At 38.5% G+C, this 12671-nt stretch overlaps 1 protein-coding gene and 1 long non-coding RNA gene across 2 annotated transcripts in view; one reads left to right on the top strand and one right to left on the bottom strand.

The window, feature by feature from the left end:
- Window positions 1–12671, top strand: part of LOC141348951 (acid-sensing ion channel 1-like) — a 206190-nt gene that overhangs the window by 3537 nt on the left and 189982 nt on the right. The gene's annotated exons all lie outside the window — the stretch shown is intronic.
- Window positions 7908–9568, bottom strand: LOC141363037 (uncharacterized). The gene is made up of 2 exons (XR_012368545.1): window positions 8574–9568; window positions 7908–8089 (listed from the first exon to the last, which is right to left on the bottom strand). It is a non-coding gene; the product is annotated as an uncharacterized lncRNA (long non-coding RNA).

The following is a 12671-nucleotide window of genomic DNA, read 5'->3' as shown; positions in this document are numbered from 1 at the left end:
GCCTTTGTGTTGCTTTATATTAAAAATGCACCGATTGCAATTTTCTTGACCGTTTCTGATTTCCGATTTGTCTGTAGTGACCTGCAAATAATGATTTTTGACTGTTGCGATTTTCTTTTGAAGTAGTTTATTTTAATCCAAATATGTGCATCATGAGTTTACCATTATAATCACATGCAATTTATTTACCATGAAGTTATGCAGTATGTGTGTGTCATGAGTTTACCATGAGATTACTATTACAACCCAGCTGTGTATATACACATAGTTTCATGTCAAAGGTCACAGAGGGTCTCAGTATGGGACGGAGACACTGGTCTGAGGAATGTCATGAAATGTCATGTCTCTTGAAATCAAAACCTAAGACTGAAGATTGTTTCATTTGAGGAAAAGGAAAACCACAACATTTTCTAAAAACTATAATTCACAGCATATAGGCGACAAACAAAAATCCACGAAAAGCTTTTTAATCATAAAATATTGCACTTTCACTCAAATTGCATTAAATTATGATCGTCTTTAATTTAAACAGATCTCAAAATAAATTGCTCTCAGACTCAGATGTTAGATGTCCAAATATTAGTCGTGAAACTGATTACTGCTACGTGATCGGCTTGTAACTAGCTGCGTGTGTGATAAATAGGGATGGGTGCGAGTACTCGTAGGTGGCATTGATGATCGATCATGAAAATGATCATTGTGTGGGATTTTTTATTTATTTTTTTGTGATTATGGTGCAAATGGAGGTCTAATTGGTTTGTGTTACAAGCGTATGTGGTCCATAGTAAAAACTGGGGTGGTGTTGATGTTGTGTTGCATTGTGCAGACTGAACGGCATATGACATCATTACTATGATTTAAAAGCAAACAGAGAAGTCCACTCCCAAAGTGCACCCCGGTCAAGTTTGCGCAACACTTCACACCTCACGTATCAGTCTTCATACAACATAAATGTATTTGCACAACATGCAAGACTTAAACTAAGTTATGTACTGAAAAAAGTTTAAATCCGTTATGGATGTGCACCATCATAATGCTGCGTTTACACCAAGCACGAGTGATTTCAATGTTAAGTCAATGTGAAGACGTGTTGATGCGCAACTGGAGGTTTCCCGGTCCGAATGAGGCGTTTAGCTCGGTAGACGCGTTTTCGCAGACGTGCGAATGGTGCGAATTGAGTGTCTGGCGCGGTACGCGCAAATGGTGCATTTTGTGTTTGACGCGAATTTGCGGCTGACGCCTGAGTTCAAAAATGTGAACTTTGGCGGATTTTCGCCTGGCGTTAACCAATCAGGAGCCTGCTTGCTGTTGTGGCGGCAGCCCCGCCCGGAGTCACTCATTCAACATGAAGGAACGCTTGATATTGTCCGTGAGCAGTCACCCGGTGCTATACAACACAAGTTCTTATTTCTATAGAGACAGGAATAAAAAGGACCTCGCTTGGAACTTTGCTATAGACGCGTAAATGCATTCAAATTGTTCAAGCGGCAAACTATGCGCGGTAGACGCGATGTTGACACCTCAGACGCGTTTGGTGTAAACGCAGCATAACAGCAAGCTTTAAAACACATCCAGTCAAAGCACATGGATAGCGCACCAAGATGTTTACGCTGGCGGCTGTTGTTTTCAATGGAAGTGCCTCACTTTTCCAAAAAGCAGCTGTCGTTTCTTTTTTGCGCTCAGCGGTGAGGGCCCAGAGTTGAAAATGTCATCTCGTCAATGTCACTTTTTACTCGGACGCCCAATCACAGTAGAGAAGGGGCGGGACAAATAACACAACAACCAACTGCTGGCGCATCATTTAACGACAGATAAACAAAGCAGAAGTATAACAATCAAAGCTGAAAAAACACTGGCAAGCTCCCACAGTCGGCATCGACCGGGCATTTGAGAACCCATGGAGTCAAATTTGCCCGCTGTTAATCGCTGCTACCCAAAATCTTCTTGGGTTGTCCAGGGTTTAATGCTTTGGTGTACACGGCCCCTAAGTCTTTTGCTATAATTTTAGCGATTAGCTGTGTTGTGCCCTGACCTATGGCTCTCTGGTATCTCTTGGCATTTGATGTTTAAATATAAGATGATAATGCATTTAACTTGTGACGGCACTGTACATTTTGCACCTGATCAAAGTGAAGCCGAAAATCACTGTGTCCTTTTGAAACCATAGTGCCTCCGTGTAATTACGGCGGCCTTTGTCCAACGGATCACTTTTCCGGGTACGGAATTAGATTAATGCTGTTGTTGAATAACGGGTCGGGTGCTGCTTCCACTGCTGAGACGTTATTGCTTGCGCCACTGGCAACAAAATGACCGGCTCGGAATCAAAATGTTGTGACTGACTGGCGTAAAATCGGCCAATTCTGGTCTGTGTGTGCATCTATACTTTATATGTGTCTATGCATTCATAAACTGCTTTAGGGCATATGGATAAATTATACAAAAGTAATTTTCTCTTGGATAATAAGAGTGTTGTTGCTCATGGCCTAAGAAACCTCTCCGGTGATGTGCTAGTGTTTGTTTTCATGTCTCTTGACGCGGATGAAAATGATCCACAGGCCAATTTGCGATCTTTAATTGTAATTAAACCACAAGAGAAAGAATCAATAACTGGTGGTCATCGTATCAGTCGCCGTGTTCACTTTCTCCTTTTACCACCTCCAAGTCTTTCTCTCTGTTAAATCTCTCTTTCATCTTAGTGATATAGGGAGCACAGGAGCTTTCTCTTCTCCTCTGGGAAGTGAGAGATGATCCACAGAGGATCCAAATAGCTGATTGATGGAGGGAAGTCTCATGCATTCGTCTCTGTCTGTGCTGCGGCTCGGCCGAGAACACCACACACACTTCTATCTCTCTCTCTTTCTAGCGTAAAGCTAAAAGGTAATTAAGAGCATCTCCTCAGTCTGATCTATCAGTGTCAGTACGTGTCACCGGCCGGGAAGGACTGCGGTCTGATTTGTGTCCCGACCTCAACAGCACTCGTGATATTTTGCACCTGGGGTTTAGTGATGTCACTTCATAGACGATCTGTTGCATGCTAATGTTTGATCAAGATATTGAGTTTTTATTGTTTGGTTGTTGCTCTTTTATAGCTCACCAGACGTATAAGCATTATACACTGTAAACCCAAAGCGTACAATGGCCTCATTTTAAATGAGTGAACTGTACTCAAACCTGTGAAAAAAGTTTATTCAACTTAAAGGTTATATGTTTTAAACTATTTCACGGCTTTGAGTTCCACAAACAGTTTTTCAAAAATAATGCACCCGCCTTTAATTAAAAAAATGATACAAATTCATTTTTTTTTTAATTAAAGGCGAGAGTGCATTATTTTTGAAAAACACTTTGGAAAAGGGAGCCGAGTACCAAAACGCACTTGTAGCCAATCAGCAGTAAGGGGCATGTTTACTAACCGACATTGTTGCATGGGTTGCGTATGTGTGGGGCGGGTCTATCAAAAAAAGGTCCAGATTCTATTGGCGTAGGGGCGTGTTTGTTTAGGTCAGGGGTGGGCATCGAGGGCCACAGTCCTGCAGAGTTTAGCTTCAACCTTAATCAAATACACCGGAATGTCATTTTCAAACAGTCCTGAAGACTTCAATGAGATTTTTCAGCTGTGTTTGATTAGGGTTGGAGCTAAACTCTGCAGGGACACTGGCCCTCAGGACCAGGAGTTGCCCACCCCTGGTTTAGGTTATTTCATATGTCAACATTGGCTTCCTGAGATCATGGCTCCCCTTTAAGTAATATTTTATGTAGTTTTCAGTAAAGAGAACACCACTTATAGGAAAACAGTAATTTTAAGTATAGTATAGATAAATATGAAATAATATGAAATATAAACTTTTAAGTTTGGGTTAATTGTATTTTTTAAATATTATTTTAAAATGTTTTAGGTGATCAGTTTCCAGTTTTGAGTACTCTGAACTCGTGTTTTTATATTTAAAGTTGTCAAATTTTCCAACTTTAGGTTGTAGTAATTGAAATAAACAAAAAAGTAAAAAAATGTTTATTTAATTATAGTTATTCAAAAAAATTAATCAGACTTTTTCCATGTTTAAGATCTATAATTGAGTCTCCAGCACTATCAACCTAGAAAATATGAAAAAAAAAACAGTAACTTAGTTTTGGTATACCAAGCATGTGAAAAAATAGGTAATTGAAATTTGACTACCCTTGTGATGTCGTAAGGGGATCTTATTAAAGTAATACCGCCCCTTAATCGGTACTACCAAACCATGTAGTGCAGAGAGAGAAAATATTTTCAGCACAATTGAGTTTCAATTATAACAAACCACCATTATGGTGATCAGTGTTTGCTTTATCAACTAAAAGACATACCTAGAAATTGTACATTTTTGCTCACACTTACAAAGTGGCAATTTAACATGCTATAATAAATGATCTGTCGGGTATTTTGAGCTAAAACTTCACATATGTACACTGGGGACACCAAATATTTATTTGATATCTTAAAAAATGTCCCCTTTAAGTTTATAAACTTACAAAGACAGAGGCAAACAGTTGTATATTTTTTTGAGTAAGTAGAACTTATTTGTGTTTACAGTGAACTATTAAGCATACAGTAATTACATATAAACATTATCTTAATAAACAACACACCAGAACTTAAAGGGAAATTCCGCCCTAAAACGGAATTTAGGGTGTTTTTTCGTTGTTAACGAGTCAAACCTTCATTTAAAAGCATATTTATGACTGAAGAGCAACATTTAAGATATTTAAGATGTTCGTTTTCTGGTAAACTGGCCTTTGAATGAGAGTGAATAGGGCATGTCGCATGAGTGCACAAAATCTCTATTTTTACAACACTAAGAAGGCTCGACACAACGTGATACTTTACTCGAAGTATCACGTGGGTCTCTACACATGAACGCGAGCATTGAGAACATTGTTTGTGTACACAGATTTTAGTAAAAGCGAAAAGTTTGGAACAACTTACCGTGCTGTTAAACTGCGTCCCGCCGCCATATTGCCAGTCATGAGCAATCGATTTCAGAATGCGATTGAATGGACTCCATAGGACGCTACTTTTTCAACTACAGAGTCAATATTGTTTTTCACTTGAGACAAAACAACAAATTATCCGTGCATTTATATGGAACTATGCTTTAGGAGCTATCCATCTTTACTCTCCTTCCTCCTTATGTCGCATTCTGAGATCGATTGCTCATGACTGGCAAGATGGCGGTGGGACGCAGTTTAACAGCACGGTAAGTTGTTCCAAACTTTTCGCTTTTACTAAAATCTGTGTACACAAACAATGTTCTCAATGCTCGCGTTCATGTGTAGAGACCCACGTGATACTTCGAGTAAAGTATCACGTTGTGTCGAGCCTTCTTAGTGTTGTAAAAATAGAGATTTTGTGCACTCATGCGACATGCCCTATTCACTCCCATTCAAAGGCAAGTTTACCAGAAAACGAACATCTTAAATATCTTAAATGTTGCTCTTCAGTCATAAATATGCTTTTAAATGAAAGTTTGACTCGTTAACAACGAAAAAACACCCTAAATTCCGTTTTAGGGCGGAATTTCCCTTTAAAGACATTATTTTGTATCCAGTCGGTTTATGATATTTTTTTTTGATAAGTGGATCTTCTCTTGTTCTTCAGCTCTAAACCTGCCAAACCGAAAATAAATGACTTACTGACATTAAGGTAGAAATTAGGTAATTATTCAGAACTGCTTTACATGTGTCAGATTGAAGCTGTCATACGGACAGATAAGAGCACTAAATCATTTTAAACTTTAATTCATTTCCATGTTTACCATTTTAGGCAAACAAAAAACTTGTTTTTGAGTTTGGAAATGACTTATTTGGTTTATCAATGTCCTTAACAACCTACTTAATATATGTATAGGCGTCGCTAATAAGAAAACTGTGCAAATATTAATCATTAAAACACAGGCAGTAAATCCTGGTTTTGTCAGTAAGTCAATCTTTGAACGTTTAATTTTCGTATTTAACTAAATGAAAAGCATTGGCTGTAAATAATAATGCCTGTGAATGTTGTTAATTAAGAAAACCGATTAATACAGACAGCTGAAATCTGTTAATAGCTGACGGAAGGGGATGAGAAAGCATTGTGTATTCTGCTCCATAATCTTGACATTCAGGAAACCTTTGTTTCTCTAATCCTTTGTGATTGATGTCAATCATTATTAAACAGTGGCATTTAACTGAAGCCATGTGGATTGTCAAGGTTTCAGTGTTGGGCGGTGAAGTCATTGAACTAAACAAATGAATGATTTCAGCCGTTATCATTGTGAGTATTGAACAGGTGAGCTGAGTACAGAGCCATGTCTGTGATGTATTGATCCTACATCAGGTTGGGATTTGAGCTGTGAAGTAAAAAATTTAATGAAAAGCATTTGATCATTCAGTAAAAGCATAACATCCAGAAAGTCAGTGATTACAAGATGTTTACTCTCATTTATTTATTTTATTTACTTTTTGCTGGTTAGACATCTATAATATTCACTGACAGCCCATATTTTGCCTTTTTTAGCATAGACGTCTGGGATGTTTATAGACGGCTATTAGTCATCTTTAAAACGCAAATTGCTTGCAGGGTGGATTTGCTTTGAGCAACTCTGAGATAAGATGGCCAGCCTACTCTGTTATAAAATGTGTCTTTTGTCTCTTATTGAAATTTTATAGCGCTAAAGTCAGAAAAGACAAAATGTTATCTTCTAGTCTTTAAATTATGGAACATATTGGTGTCTAGTTTCAGCAGTATAAACGTCTTAGAGTTTGCAAATTTAAGCACTTATTTTAACCAGTTTTACCATTAGCAAAGCAAGCCAGCTATGTTTCACAGAACCAATGCAACAATGAATCTTCAGAAAGTAACAGTGTTTGCATGAAACTGAATTAAACTGCTTTTTTATGTGTAGAACGCTTAGTAAATGGACTGCATTTGTATAGCGCTTTCATAGACCCATGGCCATCCAAAGCGGTTTACAATATGCCTTACATTCACCCATTTACTCATACACCGAAGGTGATGTCAGCAGTCATATAATATTAGTTGAATTATATCTTTTAGGACTTACTCGCTTGAAGATTTGCAAATTTAAACAGATCTTGAGGAAAATAATGAATCGACAATGATATTTCATTCAAGTACCTTCAACATTCGTCTCTCATGTAGTTAAATTCATAAAAAGGAATAATACAAAGCCAGATATGATTGAATTTTTTTACAGTTGTTCTCAGCAGGTTTAATTAAAAAATAATTATAAGGGTTTCTCTGAAACGACACAGGGATATCATGTGAAGTTGATCAGACTCTAACCCCGGATTTCCACCGATTGCGGAACGGCTGCGGATCTGCTGCGGAACGGTGGCGGAGTCAAACGGTTTTCATTCAAGTCAATGTGTGTATTTCCACTGAGTGCGTTCCGAATTTGTCACAGCTCCGGCCATCCGCAGCCTTTCAGAACAGAGCTTCTAGTTTTGCCGGATGCCGGACAGCTCCGCAGGGCGGAGCCATAACTATATCGCCTGATCATACACTGTAAAAAATAAATTGTTGGCTCAATGAATTATTTTTTAGTAACTAGTTCCACAGAAATTTTACGTTCACTCAATTTCTGTCTCCAAAGTGTTTCCTGGATTGATGTTGTTTAGTTGGCCCAAATTTGACTCAAATATAAAAAAGTATGTTGGCTCAATTAGCTTTATAGTTCATTCAACTAAAATGTTTTAATTCGTTGAATCTTTAAAAACTTACAGCAAAGACTCTGTCAATTAAAATTTAAGTATTCACTCAATGTTTTATGTGTTACTTCAATTAATATTTATTATTTGGGATTTTTTTAATAACATTTTTAAATTATTTATCAAATAATTTATGCTGGTGTTGTAAACAAAATAATTAACTTCAGTCACATAAAAACAAAAGCTTTTTATTCACTTATCATACAGACTGAACATACAGAATTAAGTCTTTAAATAGAGGGCATAAAACAGTCCAAAAAGCCTCCAAAGTCAGTCAGAACATCTCCAGGGCCATTTAGGAGACTTTCCTCAGCCAGTCCAAGCGGAGACTGTCTCGCTATGTATCCCTCTGAGGAATATAAACACACAAACATACATAAATACATGTTTAATATAATAAAGCTTGACGGTGAAAGACTTTATTCCCTAAATAACGTTAATGTTAGGCCAAATTTCCCTCAGACATCACACATAATTAAACACTATTGGGCGGTTTTCTCGGACAGGGCTTTTCACTGACTAAAATAACTTACTGACATCTCTTAACATATGAGTGCTATTGTTTTGTCTCAAAATGCACGCCAGTATTGTATTATATAAGGTTTGTTTGTAAAAATATCCCAATTATAATAAAGACCGAGTTCTAAACTCCGGTAAACCAACCCTATATCCAGGCTTTTTATCTTAACTAAAATAGCTCCACTTTACTTCGGTCACATAACATAACACACTTCTAATATATCTTTACAAAAATATAATTACAAAAACGTCGAGTATTTGCGTCTTTGCCAATTAATATATTCTAAAATTAACATTTAATTACAAACACTTACCTGACGTGAACTTGAGGAAACGGCTTACTTGTGTGTCCTTCCTTGTGTGAAACAGTAAGTGATTCCAGCTGTTGCGTGCGGATTGATCTCAGATGAAATGACCTGTGATCCAGATCCTTCCGAGTTAAAACATTTTAAATTCAAAATACACAGACGCACGCCCATACATACATACATACATGCACACGCGCGAGGACGCGCGCGCGCACACACGCACGCACACGGGTACACACACGGGTATATTTAGAAGTTTTAAGATTGTTATGATATTGGGACTATTTCTCCACTCGCACCTTCAGCTCTGAAGTTCAAATTCGCAGGCAGTACTCAGTCCGATTATAACGAATGTGAAAGATATGAAATATCATTCAACAGCGATATCATTTAAGTGCAATCCTAAAATATGATTTAAAACATACCGGTAAACCTTTTATTATTAAGTATAAGAAATTAAAATGAATTAAATCGCATGTTTAAACGCCACAGAGATATCAGAGCCAGCAGTCGATTTCTGATGGGCTTGCCGAGGCGAGGCTGCGCTGGGCGGGGTGTGAGCGCTTAAGTGTCTGTGATTTTCTGGAGCTCTTCTGGAGCTCATCTCCGTCCGAAAGTGTCCGAGCACATTTTTAAATAGACGCTATCTATATTAACCGACCGCATATTTAAACTTAAAGCACATACATTCACGCCTGAACAACTCTTAAAATTACATTTTGTTACCAAATAACAGTAATATTATGAGCATTTTGTTGTCAGGAAACATAGCTGTCATAAGTCCACATATTGACCAGATTTGTCTTAATTAGTTCAGTCAACATAGCCATTCTGAATGTTGACTGAATTTGAAAATAACCATTCACTTAATGTTTTAAACACAGATTTATCTAGACTTAAAATAATATGTCTACTCAACTAAGCCCAAACAAGAAAATTGGTTTAACTTATATATTTTTGCCCTTCCAACATTTCATTAATTGGATTTTTTACAGTGTACCTGAATTCGCGAGATCTCGTGTTGTGATCTGGGCTGTTCCAGCAAAACTTCATAATTTAACGTCATAATGGGTGGAGACAGAACTAGATATCGCGCGATCATCACGTGAATTTGCGAGACCTCATGGGTCCTCGTCACTTCAGCACGCAGCCGCTCTGCAACAAATACGGAACTGGTGGGTATTGGCGGATGGCGGAGTGCGGAGCCGTAACACAGCGGAGCCGTTCTGCAGCCGCTCCACACTTGGTGAAAATCCGGGGTTAAGGGGGTCGCACACTGGAGGCGCAGCTCAGCGCCGTGCTGTTAAAAAAAATCAAACACATTGTTTTCTATGAGTATACGCACACCCGCGCCAATAGGTGCCGAAAGTCAACAGGTCAGAAAGTTGCTCAAATCCCTGTCGCGCCACTCACATAGTTTAACATGATTTGTCCCAAATCATTAATGATTAACATTGGCTGGTAACGTATATTTTGCGTTTTTAAGTAGATGCTATCTGACTAAGCTCGCGCTATTTAATGTGCACTTCCGGTTTACGATACCTCTGAGTTGTCCTAGACGCGACTCGACGTGGCGCTGAGCTGCGCGACCCCCTTTTTAAGACAGTTTAAGATAATATATGAAAGTGTGGATGACATGAACCAGTTTATAAACTGCTCTGTCAGTACTTCAAAACAGGTTTGCTTGACAAGCTTTTCCGCATTGCATTGTGGGATACGACATCTCGTGCATACTGTCTACATAAAACATACTTCATACTGTAAAACTGGTATGCTAGTCTGCTACGTACAGCATGCGTTGAGATCAAGAACCTTGCAGTAAGTACCATTTGCATGCACTTTCCCCCTCAAACCAATGGAAACCAAATGGCTTTCACTTTCCTGGAGACAATGTCCTTGGATTGTCTTCAACGTGCCACTCGATTCTGCTCAGTGTCGCTTTGAACCCTGCAGGACCTCATTATAGCTAATCATCCATCTGTCCATTCCTCAAGGGCCGGCCAAGCCTCTCTTTCAACGCCACAGACTTCACGTCAGACTGCCAAGAAGACAATTCTTATAGATGCGCTTGGCGCTCTGAGGTTTGTCAAAGAGTTTACAACGCCGTAGGGTCAACAGGCTTTTGTTTACCAAATGGGAACACGTGTTTGTGCTTTTGGAGTCCAGTTCAGATCTGACAGAACCTGAAAAAGTGCTTGCCCATATCTTCCACCATCAGATTTTTCTGACTTTTTGTGTGCCATTTAGTTTCACTTTAATTGATATAGAGAAGAACAAAGAATAGTGGACTATAGGAATCAGTGGTTTTTGGTATAAGCACAATGACATAATCACTAGGCCAACATTCACGTGCTTTACTGGAATTGTATTTTAAACTTTCTCATAAAATCTTTTGCACTTCTGATGTACTCTTCCTGCATTAGATGAAGTGCTCAAAGATAGATATTGTAGATAATAGCTATATTGTTATTTAGAAACGTAAGTACCAACACTTTTCCTGACAATGCATTTTTTCCATTACATTTCCTCATGTTCCATTCAGATGATCAATTTGTACAGAGATGTACTGTAAACTGACATACTGTTTAATATTTTGTCATGATGAGCAACACACATAATGGGCTAAAAAATACGTTGTGACAATCGTGCACCCTCGAAAAAGAAGTCACCGGCCGCCACTGGAAATGAACGAGATCACGTAGCTCCGCCATTGCTAGTCGCTGCCGGTTTGCACAGCAACATAAGACTTTGTCTTCAGATGATCCACTGTTAGTTAAAGTTTGTTAAAGAGCACCTATTTCATTGATAAAACACAAATTTATTTTGTGTATTTATAATACAATGTATTCGCGTGGTTTATGGTTAAAAAACACATTATTTTCCACATACCGTACATTTTTGTAGCTCCAGTTTTAACTTTCTTCCTGAAACGCATGGATTTGAAAAGCTCTGTGTCCCTGATTGGCCAGCTAATCTGTATGTTGTGATTGGCCTGAATACCTCTGACGTCAGCAGGAAATGTGACGCTCCTTACCATGTTTGAAAGATTCGCTCACAATGCAATGCTAACAGGAGTTAACTTACAGGCTGTGTGTCCAAAGCGGGAGGAATTATGATAATGTCGGTCTTGTCTGCATCACCAATCCCAGGAAGTAAACTGTTTGTAGTCCAAGAATAGACATTTACATTGGAGATGATAACTCATGTCATCGTTTACTTTGGGGTTTGTACCTGTTGCATATCGTTAACATGTACTAATACACACTTACATACCAAAGAGAATGTAAAAACGTAAATCGGACAATAGGTGCTCTTTAAGCTGTCCAAATGTGTTTAGCTAGTTACTAAAGGGGATCGCACACCGGACGCGCAGCTCAGCGCTGCTCTAAAAAAATCAAACACATTGTTTTCTATGAGTATACGCACACCAGCGCCGACAGGTGGCGCCTGTCCGCGGCTCCCAACTACGACTCAGGAAGTTGCTCAAATCCCTGTCGCACCACTCACATAGTTTAACATTAAATAACATCATATTTGTCACAAATCATTAACGATTAACATTGGCTGCTAACGTATATTTTGCATTTTGAAGTAGACGTTATCTGACTAAGCTTGCGCTATTTAATGTGCACTTCTGGTGTACGAAACCTCCGACTTGTCCTAGACGCGACGTGGCACTGTGTCCGTTGTGTGACCCTCTTAACACTTCTGGGTTTAATAGTACAATCATGGTAATTACTGTATCACCCTGTGAGTACTGAAGTTTGTGCTAACCATAAGTGTGTTGTCATACCATCTTGAATCTTCTCAACAGGCTTTGCAACAGATGAACAATCAGAATCGCTTAATTTGTCTCCATCAGTCTTTAAAGAATGGATTTCTTATTTGTGCGTTGTCAGTTTGTCTAGATAATTGCTATCTTTCCATTTAGACACTCTTAACCAACACTTTTAAAAAATAATTTCCTGACAAAGCATTTCTTCAATTACATTTCCTCAAGTTCCATCCGGATGATCAATGAAACGTTTCATTTCTGTACAGAAGACGTACTGTAAACTGTCCCAGGACGATGTTGATGGATTTTTCCCCTCAGCCATTTTCTCA

The sequence above is a fragment of the Misgurnus anguillicaudatus genome, unplaced genomic scaffold, assembly GCF_027580225.2.
Source record: "Misgurnus anguillicaudatus unplaced genomic scaffold, ASM2758022v2 HiC_scaffold_31, whole genome shotgun sequence".
NCBI classification, from domain to species: domain Eukaryota; kingdom Metazoa; phylum Chordata; class Actinopteri; order Cypriniformes; family Cobitidae; genus Misgurnus; species Misgurnus anguillicaudatus.
Note: the sequence above shows the minus strand (reverse complement) of the source record. Positions and strands in the feature narration are given on the sequence as shown.